At 45.0% G+C, this 14,176-nt stretch overlaps 1 protein-coding gene across 1 annotated transcript in view; it reads left to right on the forward strand.

Annotated features, from left to right (window-relative positions):
* The first annotated feature begins 342 nt into the window (after positions 1 to 342).
* EPN3 (epsin 3) overlaps positions 343 to 14,176 on the forward strand; it is a 63,346-nt gene continuing 49,512 nt past the window's right edge. Inside the window, exon 1 of the mRNA XM_077458916.1 lies at positions 343 to 703. The gene's annotated coding sequence lies outside the window, so the exon portion shown is untranslated. The remainder of the gene's footprint in view (positions 704 to 14,176) is intronic.

A 14,176-nucleotide genomic window follows, 5' to 3' on the forward strand; every position in this document is an offset into this window, starting at 1 on the left:
TACAATTTTTTTTTTTTTTTACATACTGTCATCGGAGTAGTAGTGTCATAGTTACACTGTATTACTCTGGGGTTCAGGGTTTTTTTTTTTTTTAACCTGTCATGAATAGTAAGATATTGCAGTATAGTATGGTATCTTTATATCTTAATAAATAGTAAGATATTACAGTATATATTGGTATCTCATAGTAAGCTTACACAATCTTTAAAAACTAGACAAACAAGGAGGACTGAGGATATTGGCCAGCCGCCGTCCCAAGAGTCATAGAATATTTAGAGTTAAAGTGGGCGGGGCTTCTGAGTCAGACCTAACCAGCTTAACAAGTTTAAGTCAGCCGGATACCTAAGAGAAATATTCATTCTGTGAGTGACGGGAGCTGTAGTAGACGATCGCACACTGACAATAGTTAGACAAGTCTATATAGGCCGATTAGGAGGTCTGTATGTCGCTACATAAAAATATTCCAAACCCACAGAGAAGAGCAAGATTGGCGCAGGGGGTGGAGACATCCAAAAACTGACATTTGGGCAGAGGGATCTACAATGGAACACTTCTGGATCTAATGGAAACTCTGTTCATTCTACAGCTACATACCGGCCAGCATATCCTAAATGTAGCCTAACCAGACAAATTTACTTTGAAGGTTTTAAAGAAGACGTCATGGATTTAGGAAACCGCTCTCCGTAATAAAAAGTATCGAAGGGTAAGATTACTAATTTTTCTTAATTATTAGTCCATAGTTGACAGTTAAAATCACTTGGGCTAGCTACATGGTATTTTGTCTAAGGACTGTGATAAGTGATAACACTATATGAGATTTTTTATTTTTTTTTAAACAAAATTGGAAAAGTAAAAAAGGTATGTACCTAAAAACATTATGAGGGACACCCCTAATTTTAACGGTAAAAAATAAAATAAAAATTAGTGTAAAAAGAGTGAAGAAATTAGCCATATGATTAAATTGGAATACATTGAACCTCTTGGGGCGACATTAGAAAGACATTTTGATGGGCACCCCTATGGAAGGTACTTGAGATAACTACTCACGGTACTATGTCTAAGGATTGCTAATAAAATAAAAATACTTCAAATGTTAAAAAAGGAAAATTTACTGAAGGGTTGAATTAATTTACATTGGGAAAAGCCGGCAACATGGTAAAATAATTTTGGGAGGCACTACCACAAATGTTACTTGGGCTAGCCACTCTTGATGCTATGCCTAGGGACTGTGTTGGTTAACAAAACGATATAAAATGCAAATTTTTTAAATACTAAATTTTAACGGTAAAAAATAAAATAAAAATTTGTGTAAAAAGAGTGAAGAAATTAGCCATATGATTGCAAGGGTTGATTAAATTGGAATACATTGAACCTCTTGGAGCGACATTAGAAAACCATTTTGATGGGCCACTCTATGGAAGGTACTTGAGATAACTACTCATGGTAATATGTCTAAGCCCCTGTACACACGGTCGAAGATTTTCGACAACCAAATCCGTCGGATTTTGTCCGTCGGATCTTGTCCGAAACTGTTGCATACACACAGTCGGACTAAGTTGTCGAAAAATCCGATCATTCAGAACGTGATGACGTAATTTCGTTACGATGGGACTACGTTCAGGCTAGTAGCCAATAGCTTTGATGTAGGAATTTGATCTGAGCATGCGTGGCACTTGGTCCGATCAAAATTCTCTACACATGATCGGAGTATGTCCGATCGAACCAGTTGGGCGGAAAATATTTCCAACAAGTTGGAAAATTGGGTCCGAAGGATATTCCGACGGAATCAGTCCGATGCAGACCACACACAGTCAGAATATCCGACAACGCGGTCCGATAGGACACATTCCGACGGATTCTCCGACCGTGTGTACAAGGGCTAAGGATTGCTAATAAAACAAAAATACTTCAAATGTTAAAAAAGGAAAATTTACTGAAGTTGTTGAATTAATTTACATTGGGAAAAGCCGGCAACATGGTGACATAATTTGGGGAGGCACTACCACAAATGTTACTTGGGCTAGCCACTCTTGATGCTATGCCTAGGGACTGTGTTGGTTGACAAAACTATATAAAATGCTAATTTTTTAAATACTAAATTTTAAATTTTAAAAATAAAATAAAAATTAGTGTAAAAAGAGTGAAGAAATTAGCCATATGATTGCAAGGGTTGATTAAATTGGAATACATTGAACCTCTTGGAGCGACATTAGAAAACCATTTTGATGGGCCACCCTATGGAAGGTACTTGAGATAACTACTCATGGTAATATGTCTAAGGATTGCTAATAAAACAAAAATACTTCAAATGTTAAAAAAGGAAAATTTACTGAAGTTGTTGAATTAATTTACATTGGGAAAAGCCGGGAAGCTGGGAAAAGCCGGCAACATGGTAACATAATTTGGGGAGGCACTACTACAACTGTTACTTGGGCTGGCCACTCTTGATGCTATGCCTATGGACTGTGTTGGTTGACAAAACTATATAAAATGCAAATTTTTTTAAATACATTTTAACGGTAAAAAATAAAATAAAAATGAGTGTAAAAAGAGTGAAGAAATTAGCCATATGATTGCAAGGGTTGATTAAATTGAAATACATTGAACCTCTTGGGTGACATTAGAAAAACATTTTGATGGACATCCCCATGGAAGGTACTTGCGATGACTACTCATAGTGCTATGCCTGAAGCTTGCTGTGGATAATAAAATAAAAGTCTATTTTTTTTTTAAAGGAATTTCAAAGCTTCAAAAATAAAGTTTAATGAAGGGGTGAATTCATTTATTTGAATTCAACCCTTCATTAAACTTTATTTTTTAATCTTTGAAATTCCCTTGAAAAAAATAAATAAAAATGGGTGAATTAGATAGTGGAAAGCTGGCAGCGTGCTAAAATGATTTTGGAGGTACTACTATGAAAGTTACTTGCTATAGCAGCTCAGAGTACAATGTCTAGGGGACTGTGATGATTGACAAAACCATATGAAATGCTTATTATTCTAATGAATATTATGGTCTGCATTTCAATACTTTAATTTTTGTACCAGAAATGCCTATTTTTAAAATGCACAATTTTAAGGGAAGAAAAATAAGTAAAAAAATTACCATAAAAAGAATGAAAAATTAGCCCAATGATTGCAAGTGTTGAGTAAATTGAAATACATTGAGCCTAGTTAGCAACATTATAAAATCATTTTGAAGGATACCATTATGGAAAGTACTTTAGCTAGTTACTCATTGTACTACGTCTGTGCGACAAAATCACAAATCAACTAAATTATTTAAAATAAATAAAATGTATTTTCAATAAATACATTTTATAAAAAAAAAAAAAAAAATACTACATTTTAAAATACTGGGCTTAGCATTCCAGAAAAAAAAATATAAAAAATTCCAAAAAAGCAGCTTAAAGTGCCTGTCCAGCTCAAACCTTTCTAGGGGAAGGCTAGAAGCCCTTTCAACTTTTTATTTCTGTCGGTGTCCCTGTTGGACATTTTTTCTCTTACTTCCTGTCTGTTAAAGCCATTGTCATCATAACAAGTACGGATGCAAAATATCTCTAAAAGAGCCCTGTATAGCAGTAAAAACCAGGCAGAGATTCTAATCCTTGCAGACTATTTTGAAAACCAACAAAAAGGTGTTTGGCTACACATATACATATACAAATATAGTCATTATCAAATTTGCATAATGATGTGAGGCAGCATGTCTTTGTCCTTTTGTTTACATTCAACTGTCGACTGGGAAATCTCCCGCCCAGCAGTTCAATGAGGCCTGAGATGCATCATTGGTTGCTAAGAGGCTAGCAGCTGCTGGCATCCTAGCAACCCATAGGTCATGAGCAGGAAGCTGTCATATTCATGACAGCTTCCCAGCATAGACATACCCCCACTCTGATCACTGTTGTCTCTCAGTACACCAACTTAGAGTTACTCTTAAATACTACCAGTTTGCTTATCTGAGGACTGGTGGTAGTTCTTTTGATTTTGACGTAACCCTAGCCAGCTCCTACCTTCTGCCTGCCTGGCGCTATAAGGTACAGGGGCACTTTGTTGGACACAGCAGATGTAAGGGGGCTCTGTAATGGAGAGATATGAGGTAAAGGGGTACTATAATAGGGACACCTGCTGTGGGGGGGCACTCTGATGGGGCACATGATGTAAGAGGGTACTCTGATGGAGACACCTGATGTAAGGGGGCACTCTGGTGGGGACATCTAATGTGAGGGAGCACTCTGATGGGGACAAGTGATGTAAGAGGGCACTCTGGTGGGGGCACCAGTTGTAAGAGGACACTCTGACGAGGGTGCCTGATGTAAGGGGGCACACTAATGAGGACATGTGATTTAAGAGGACGGTATGATGGGGACACTTGATGTAAGAGGGCACTCTGATGGGGGTATGCTGATTGGGCACCTGATGTAAGGGAGCACTCTAATCAGGACATGTGATCTAAGGGTGCACTCTGATGGGGGTACCTGATGTAGAAGGGCACTCCTATGGAGACAGCTGATGTAAGAGGGCACTGTGATGGGGATTCCGGATGTAAGGGGGCACTGTGATGGGGACACCTGATGTAAGGAGTACTCTGATGAGGACATGTGATGTAAGGGGGCACTGTGATAGGGGTACCTGATGTAGAAGGGCACTCCTATGGAGACAGCTGATGTAAGAGGGCACTGTGATGGGGATTCCGGATGTAAGGGGGCACTGTGATGGGGACACCTGATGTAAGGGGGCACTCTGGTGGGGACACCTGATGTAAGGGGGCACTGTGTTGGGGACACCTGATGTAAGGGGGCACTCTGGTGGGGACACCTGATGTAAGGGGGCACTGTGATGGGGACGCCTGATGTAAGGTGGCATTGTGATGGGGATTCCTGATGTAAAGGGAAACTGTGAAGGGGACACCTAATGTAAGGGGGCAATGTGATGGGGACACCTGATGCAAGGTGGCATTGTGATGGGGATTCCTTATGTAAGGGGACACTCTGGTGGGGATTCCTGATGTAAGGGGGCACTGTGAAGGGGATTCCTGATGTAAGGGGGCACTGTGATGGGTATTCCGGATGTAAGGGGCTACTCTGGTGGGGACACCTGATGTAAGGGGGCACTGTGATGGAGATTCCTGATGTAAGGGGGCACTCTGGTGGGGACACCTGATGTAAGGGGGCACTCTGATGGAGATTCCTGATGTAAGGGGGCACTGTGATGGGGATTCCTGATGTAAGGGGGCACTGTGATGGAGATTCCTGATGTAAGGGGGTACTTTGGTGGGGACACCTGATGGAGATTCCTGATGTAAGGGGGCACTGTGATGGGGATTCCTGATTTAAGGGGGCACTCTGGTGGGGACACCTGATGTAAGGGGGCACTGTGATGGAGATTCCTGATGTAAGGGGGCACTGTGATGGGAATTTCTGATGTAAGGGGGCACTGTGATGGGGATTCCTGATGTTAAGGGGCACTGTGATGAGGACACCTGATGTAAGGGGACACTGTGATGGAGACACCTGATGTAAGGGGCACTGTGATGGAGACACCTGATGTAAGGGGGCACTGTGATGAGGACACCTGATGTAAGGGGGCACTGTGATGAGGACACCTGATGTCAGAGTGCACTGTGATGGGGACACCTGATGTAAGGGGGCACTGTGATTGAGATTCCTGATTTAAGGGGGCGCTGTGATGGAGACCCCTGATGTAAGGGGGCACTGTGATGAGGACACCTGATGTCAGAGTGCATTGTGATGGGGACACCTGTGGTAAGGGGGCACTCTTCTATAAAACAGAATATATATATCTATCATATGTACCCCATTAAAACATAAGATTCAGACCTCTGTTCAATAAAAAATGATACAGTCCAGACCTTCTTGAATGTTAATTCAATACCCCTGGGATAGGAGATTTCCTATGTACCTTGCTTTATGGATTCAGTAAAAAAATGACCCTGTAATGCTGGTGTGCCTCCATCCATCGTCTTGAAACCAATCACTATTTTATATCTTGCTCTATAGAATTTGATCTTGGAATCTGGTTGCAATCAGCAGCAGCTCCCCTTTTATGCCTTGAGGTTTGTAGGTTGTACATAGTTATCTATGGAATGTAGGATTCTTGGTATCGAGGAATGTGTCAAACTCTATGCGGGAAGCTCAGCCATGCCGGTAGGACAGGAACTGCAAGGGGTCTGCGTATGGGGTGTGGAGGCAGTACAGTACACAATAGGAAAAATCCCAGGGCGGAGTATTTAATTAAATGCGTTCTCGCCTGAAATCTGTATCACTTTCATTACATCAACATTTTGATTAGTCACGGGCTGAAGAGGAAATTTAATAAAGCACACCAAGTGTACAGATCTGGTTTGACGTGTTGATTTCTCGAACTGGCTGACTCAGGTACAGAAAATTATACTGTACGTTAATATCATCAATTACTGATCGCAGTCCCTGGGCCGTTCTCTGCCCATAGTGGAGCTGACAGATTTTCTGTGTTTTCTAGACTAGTCTCAGGGTTGGAGGCTTGTGTAGGCCATTAAAGTTCATGTGCGTGTAAAGGCAGACGTCCCAATACTTTTGGTAATATAGTATATGTCGGGATGGGGTAACAATGAATGTTCATATACAGCAACACCCATATATAGTACATTACCGTGATTTACCGTAATACATCATGTTATATCTGGTGCTCATAAGTCTTAGTCCGTAGGGTTCAATATTGGCTTGGCCCACCCTTTGCAGCTATAACAGCTTCAACTCTTCTGGGAAGGCTGTCCACAAGGTTTAGGAGTGTGTCTATGGGAATGTTTGACCATTCTTCCAGAAGTGCATTTGTGAGGTCAGGCACTGATGTGGACAGGAAGGTCTGGCTCTCAGTCTGCGCAATACTTCATCCTAATGGTATTCTATCGGGTTGAGGTCAGGACTCTGTGCAGGCCAGACAAGTTCCTCCACCCCAAACTCGCTCATCTGTGTCTTTATGGACCTTGTTTATGCAGTCATGTTGGAACAGGAAGGGGCCATCCCCAAACTGTTCCCACAAAGTTGGGAGCATGGAATTGTCCAAAATGTCTTGGTATGCTGACGCCATTAAGATTTCACTGGAACTAAGGGGCCAAGCCCAACCCCTGAAAAACAACCCCCACACCATAATCCCCCTCCAACAAATGATTTGGACCAGTGCACAAAGCAATGTCCATAAAGACATGGATGAGCGAGTTTAGGGTGGAGGAACTTGGCCTGCACCTCAACCTGATAGAGTACCTTTAGGATGAATTAGAGCAGAGACTGCGACCCAGGCCTTCTTGTCCAACATCAGTGCCTGACTTTACAAATGAGCTTCTGGAAGAATGGTCAAACATTCCCATAGACACACCCCCTAAACCTTGTGGACAGCCTTCCCAGAAGAATTGAAGCTGTTATAGCTGCAAAGGGTGGGCCAACGCAACATTGAACCCTAAGGACTAAGACTGGGATGCCACTAAAGTTCATGTGCGTGTAAAAGCAGGTGTCCCAATACTTTTGGTAACATATCATATACCCCTCTGTGCAATGTGTTTTCAAAAACAGAGCAAGACTTATTTTTTTGTGCATTGAGGTACGTTCACAGCCCATTCAAGGTTTGTTGAAGTGCACAATGTTGTGGTGTGAATGGGCCCATGAAGATGCCTAGTGGTGGATTATCCTCAATTTACATACTCACCCACGCAGCATAGTCAGCGTTGTCCCACTGTGATCTATGCTCCGCTACCACAGGCCAAGTTCCTCGCTGCCATAGGTTCAGGAAGCTGACACCCACATATGGGGAAGATGTCTTCTCACTTCTTGTTGAGTCTCCAGGACAGGAAGTGAAGGGAAATCTCCCTAATTGGCTTTAACTTTACCCTACATTGTTCAAAGTGTTCAAAGTGAAAGAAAAAAGTTTTAGCTTTTATTTTGGGACTTGAGTCAATTGTTTTGCAATTCAAAGAGCATCGTCAGCCCCAGGCTTTTTCGGCTTCATCATAACTTAAGTGATATTTTAGTTCAAGATGTAGCCTGGAAGGTGTAGGCTGGGTTCATATTCATGAAATGCCTTAGTGCATGCACGTTATTTTGAATGTTAATGTGTTACATAAAGGTATAAAGTATAAACAGAAAAGTCAGTGCTACTACCCATACACCACATAGATAGCAAAGCTCCCAGGTGCTTGATCCACAGTCGCTGGCTGAGTAGAGTAATGTAGAAAAAATTATCTGCATTCCGGTTGTTGCTTTTAAAAATTCTTCATTTTATTGAATAGCCACAGTGAACAAATGTAGACCAAGTCAGTTGACGCGTTTCAGCCTATAAGGCCTTAGTCATAACCCATTTATGACTAAGGCCTTATAGGCTGAAACACGTTAACTGACTTAATCTGCGTTTGTTCACTGTGGTTAATCAATAAAATTAAGAAATTTTAAGAGCAACAACCTGAGTGCGGATAATTTTTTCTACAATACGTAAAGGTATGCCATTTATTTGAATAGGCTTCCTAACACTCCAAAACACATATACTATAACACAAGCCACCACAATGCACAGCAATACTTTACTATGTATCGTGGTGAGCTGTAAATGCACATCCATTTGTAAGGTTCGTTGGGGTGTCATTAAAGAGGAAGTAAACCCTAATGGGTTTACTTCCTCTTTCATTCCCTGCAAAGGCAAAGCATAATGGACTACTATGCATCGCATAGTAGCCCATTATGTGTCACTTACCTGACACAGGAGCCAGCGAAGTTACCGCTGTCCCCTGTAGTCCGGCGCATCCATCTTCTCGGTGGGGCCTCGCAGCTCCAGCGCTGTCATTCGACGAAGCCGCGATGACGTCACTCCCAGGCATGCGCACTGGAGCCGACACGTGCGGCATCTTCGTCATTGATGATGCCACGCTCAGTGCGCCTGCGCGCCGCTGTCTACAGCGCATGCGCCGTAGACAGCGATGCCTGTCTTCGGGCAAATATCTCCTAAACTGTATAGGTTTAGGAGATATTTCTTGGACCTACAGGTAAGCCTTAATCTAGGCTTACCTGTAGGTTAGGGATGAGCCGAACACCCCCAGGTTCGTTCGCACCAGAACGTTCGAAACGGACTCCAAATTCGTACGAACTTTAGAACCCCATTGAAGTCTATGGGACTCGAACGTTCGAAATTAAAAGTGCTAATTTTAACGGCTAATATGCAAGATGCTGTCCTAAAAAGGGTTTGGGGACCTGGCTCCTGCCCCAGGGGACATGGGTCAATGCCTAAAATGTTTTTAAAAATGGCTGTTTTGGCGGGAGCACTGATTTTCATGACGATTAAAGTGAAAAAAAAAAAGTGAAATATTCCTTTAAATATGGTGCCTGGGGGGTGTCTGTAGTATGCCTGTGAAGTGCCACGTGTTTCCCGTGTTTAGAACAGTCCCTGCACAAAATGACATTAAACGGAAATAACATCATTTAAAACTGCTTGCGGTTTTAATGTTATATCTGGTTCCTGCAATATGGTTGAAAATCATTGAGAACAATGGGTAGCCCTCCCTGCCCATTACCAGCCCCTTTGGGTCTTGTACGCATATTAAGAGAACCCAGTACCCATATTAAAAAAAGGAAATGCGTGTGGCCCCCAGGCCCTATATACTCAGAACAGCAGTATACAGGCAGTGCAAACAAGACAGGGACTGTGTAGGTTTGTTGTGTTAAGTTGAATCTGTTTGTAATTTTCAACTGGTACATTTTTAAAGTGTAGCTCCAGTCAAAAAAACTATTTTTAAGCTTTTTGGAAAACATAGGGAAGGGTTATCACCCCTGTATAATTTGTTTTGTCGTCCATCTTTTTTCATCTCACTTGCTGTTGTCTCCTTCCGTTTGCAAGTAGGAGATGTTTGTAAGTTGGATGTTTGAAAGTAGGGGGCCTGCCCTATATGCTCTGCAGAAATGGCGGAACAAGGTGTTGGTTTTGCCACAACATTGTAAGCCCTCAAAGTGACTCTTGGTGGGCGCTGGAGCGCCCTGCTGTGAACGATTATATCAAGAATTGTAATTACATGCCATTGTTGAACAGTGGTAGAAAAATTGACCTTTGGTGGTTGTGGTGCTGGTGCCACAACACTATAAGTCCTCACAGTTACTCTGGGTGGGCACAGGAACGGGCCCTCCTGTGAAATATTATATCAAGAATTGTAATTACATGTCCCTGTTAAACAGGGGCAGAAAAATTGGGCCTTAGGCACTGGTGCTGGTGCCACGACACTGCAACCTCTCCCATATACTCTAGTTTTATTGCAGGAATTAGCCCTGCTGCAAAGCATTGCATCAAAAATTGTAATTAAACGCCCCTGTTAAACAGGGGCAGAAAAATTGGGCCTTAGGCACTGGTGCTGGTGCCACCACAACGCAACCTCTCCCATATACTCTAGTTTTATTGCAGGAATTAGCCCTGCTGCAAAGCATTGCATCAAAAATTGTACTTAAACGCCCCTGTTAAACAGGGGTAGAAAAATTGGGCCTTAGGCACTGGTGCTGGTGCCACGACACTGCAACCTCTCCCATATACTCTAATTTTTTTGCAGGAATTAGCCCTGCTGCAAAGCATTGCATCAAAAATTTTAATTAAACGCCCCTGTTAAACAGGGGCAGAAAAATTGGGCTGATGGCATCACCCAGAACCAGAAATGTTCTTCCAACATATCAGCGGAGGAGGAAGAGGATAGACAATCAACATAACAGGACAGTCACTCAGCATCAGCATAGGCAGTCTTGAAGGGATGTGATATTTCAAAAAAAATTATTTGCTTACATCAGCTTCAGGTGCTTGGTAGCTGTGGGTGATCCAAGACTGATTCATCTTGATGAAGGTCAGTCGATCAACTGATTCGGTGGACAGGCGCACCCTGTGATCGGTAACAAAGCCACCAGCAGCACTGAAGGTGCGTTCCGAAAGAACGCTGGATGCAGGACAGGCCAGTAGCTCAATTGCATACTGTGCAAGCTCTGGCGAGTGATCCATCCTCAAGACCCAGTAAGCCAGAGGATTTTCGGTGGGAAAGGTGTCCAAGTCTGACCTTGCCCCTAGGTATTCCTGCAACATGTAAATCAGACGCTGGCGATGGTTGCTGGAACCGATCATACCTTGGGGCTGCGGACTAAAAAATTGTCTGAAAGCATCAGTCAGACGGCCATCTTCTCCAGCGCTCCTTCTGACCGATGCCTCAGCAACACGTTGTCCAGGACCAGGAGTTTGTAACCTCCCAGTCTCTGGGAACGCGTTGCACAGACCTTTCTGCAACGCCTCCCGGAGATGTCTCATCCTCTGCTCCCTCTGCGATGGCAAGATAAGGTTGGCAACCTTACCCTTGTACCGTGGATCAAGGAGAGTGGCCAGCCAGTAATGGTCCCTCTCCTTGATCCGAAGAATACGAGGATCCTTCCGCAGGCTTTGCAGGATCAGGGAGGCCATGCAGCATAGGTTAGCTGAGGCATTCGGTCCGGAGTCCTCTGGGTCACTAAGGACAACATGATCCGCAGCTACCTCCTCCCAGCCACGTACAAGTCCACGTGTTTCTTGGGACTGTAAATCATCCCTACAAGGCTGCTGCTGATGATGAGTGCCAGCCTCCACCTCCATGCTGACACAATCATCCTCCTCCTCCTCCTCTTCCTCCTCCTCATCCTCTTCCTGTGTGATGGGTGGCACAGCAGGAACACTGTCTGGATAAAGGGGGCCTTGAGAGGCAAGGAAGTCCTCCTCTTCCTGCCTCTGTTCTGCCTCAAGTGCCCTGTCCATTATTCCACGCAGCGTATGCTCCAAGAGGTGGACAAGAGGTACAGTGTCACTGATGCATGCACTGTCACTGCTCACCATCCTTGTGGCCTCCTCAAACAGTGACAGGACAGTGCATGCATCCCTGATCATGCCCCACTGGCGTGGTGAGAAAAAACCAAGCTCCCCTGACCCTGTCCTGGTGCCGTAGTCGCACAGGTACTCATTGAGTGTGCAGCCGCTGCAGCATGGCCAACGTTGAGTTCCACCTGGTGGGCATGTCACATATAAGGCGGTTCTTGGGCAGGTTCAACTCCTTTTGGAGCTCAGCCAGCCGAGCACAGGCATTAAATGATCGGCGGAAATGCACACAGACTTTCCTGGCCTGCTTCAGGACATCCTGTAAGCCGGGGTACCTGCCCAAGAACCGCTGCACCACCAGGTTAAGGACGTGAGCTACACAGGGCACATGGGTCAGTTGTCCCTGTCGGAGGGCGGAGAGGAGGTTGGTGCCATTGTCGCAAACCACCATTCCTGGCTTAAGCTGGCGTGGCGTCAACCACCTCTCGGCCTGCCTCTGCAGAGCTGACAAAACATCCGCCCCAGTGTGGCTCCTGTCCCCCAAACAAACCAGCGCAAGCATGGCATGGCATCATTTTGCCTGCGTACTTGCGTAGCCCCTGGAACGCCTACGGAGCACCGCTGGTTCTGAGGACAGAGCACTGGAAGAGGCCATGGAGGAAGAAGAAGAGGAGGGGGTGGAGGAGAGAGGTGTGTCACAACCAATAGTAGCATTTTGGAGGCGTGGTGGCGGAACAACCTCCAACACTACTGCACCTTGTCCTGCATCCTTCCCAGCTGCCAGAAGAGTGACCCAATGGGCTGTGAAAGACAGGTAATGTCCCTGTCCATGCCTGCTGGACCATGAGTCAGCGGTAATATGCACCTTACCGCTGACTGCCCTGTCCAGCGAGGCAAAGACATTGCCTTCCACATGCCAGTAGAGAGCCGGAATCGCCTTCCGTGAGAAAAAGTGGCATTTGGGGACCTGCCACTGAGGAACCGCACATTGTACAAACTCACGGAAGGGGTCCGAGTCTACCAACTGAAAAGGCAGCAGTTGAAGTGCTAGCAATTTAGCCAAGCTAGCATTCAACCGCTGGGCATGTGGATGGCTGGGAGTGAACTTCTTTCGCCGGTCCAGCAGCTGGGGCAGGGACATTTGCCTGCTATAATCGGACGTGGATGTACCACTAGCAGAGTTCCCGGAAGCACTTGGCTGTGACACACCTAATTCTACACCTTCATTCCTCTCAGAGCAGGTTTCAGAGAGGACTGAAGGTCTAGTGGGGTTGGAGATGCCAGCTGATGAGGAGCAAGGAGAGGTCCACTTTGTTCTTTGGTGTGGGTCTTTGAGGTATGCTTGCCAACGAGCTGCATGGCAGGTCAACATATGTCTGGTCAAGCATGTGGTGCCCAAGCGGCTGATGTTTTGGCCACGCGAGATACGCTTGAGACATATGTTGCAAATAGCAGCGGTGCGATCTGATGCACTCGTCTCAAAAAAGGCCCACACCAAAGAACTTTTAGAATAACGCGCAGAGGCAGCGCCCTGCACAGGCGGAGCTCTGTGGTGTGATTCAGTCGGTGTGCTGCCCCTAAGCAGGCCCCCGGAGGGCATCCAGCCTCGTTGGACATGTGCCTCCTCCTCCTCCTCCTCTCTCCTACCAGGCACCCACGTGGAGTCAGTGCCCTCATCATCCCCTCCCTCTTCATCGCTGTAGCAAACCTGGCAATATGCTGCAGCTTGTGGAACATGACTGCCAGATTGCTGTCCTTCTTGAGCATCCCCTCTCTCTGCATTCACGCTACTGCCTTCCTCTAGCTGAGTGTCATCATCAGAGCCTACAAAACACTGGGCATCCTACTTCCTCGTAGTACTTCACTACATTCATGTTTGTTGGCCGGCAATTGTGTATCGCTTGTAAGCAAGACAAGTTCGCGGCACACGCCCTTCGGACAAAAGTCTGTCACTGCGGAAAATCCGATCGTGTTGTATGAGGCTTTAGCCTGGCCCTGAACACCAAACTTAGTGGTCTAAGTATAAAAAAAAATGCTGCATGTGTATCTTCAGCATTCGCAGAGAAACAACAAAATATCACCTTAGGCCGGACATATATGGTTCTAATCTCAGTCAGTTCAGCAGGAACCGGACAAGATTCAAACCATTAATGGGCAGACTGAATGTACCAAGTTGATCGATCAATCAACTTGGGTACAACCAGCCTGCCTGATTCTCAGGTCGTGTTGACTGGAGAATCAGCAATTGTCTTCTCCAACCGTGAATGGCTTCCTCCTCCCACCCGGAGAAGACAACTGCTGATTCCCCAGTCAACACTGCCTGAGAATCAGGC

The sequence above is a fragment of the Lithobates pipiens genome, unplaced genomic scaffold (assembly GCF_037356315.1).
Source record: "Lithobates pipiens isolate NorthernLeopardFrog02 unplaced genomic scaffold, aLitPip1_a1.2 Scaffold_28, whole genome shotgun sequence".
In the NCBI taxonomy this organism is placed as follows: domain Eukaryota; kingdom Metazoa; phylum Chordata; class Amphibia; order Anura; family Ranidae; genus Lithobates; species Lithobates pipiens.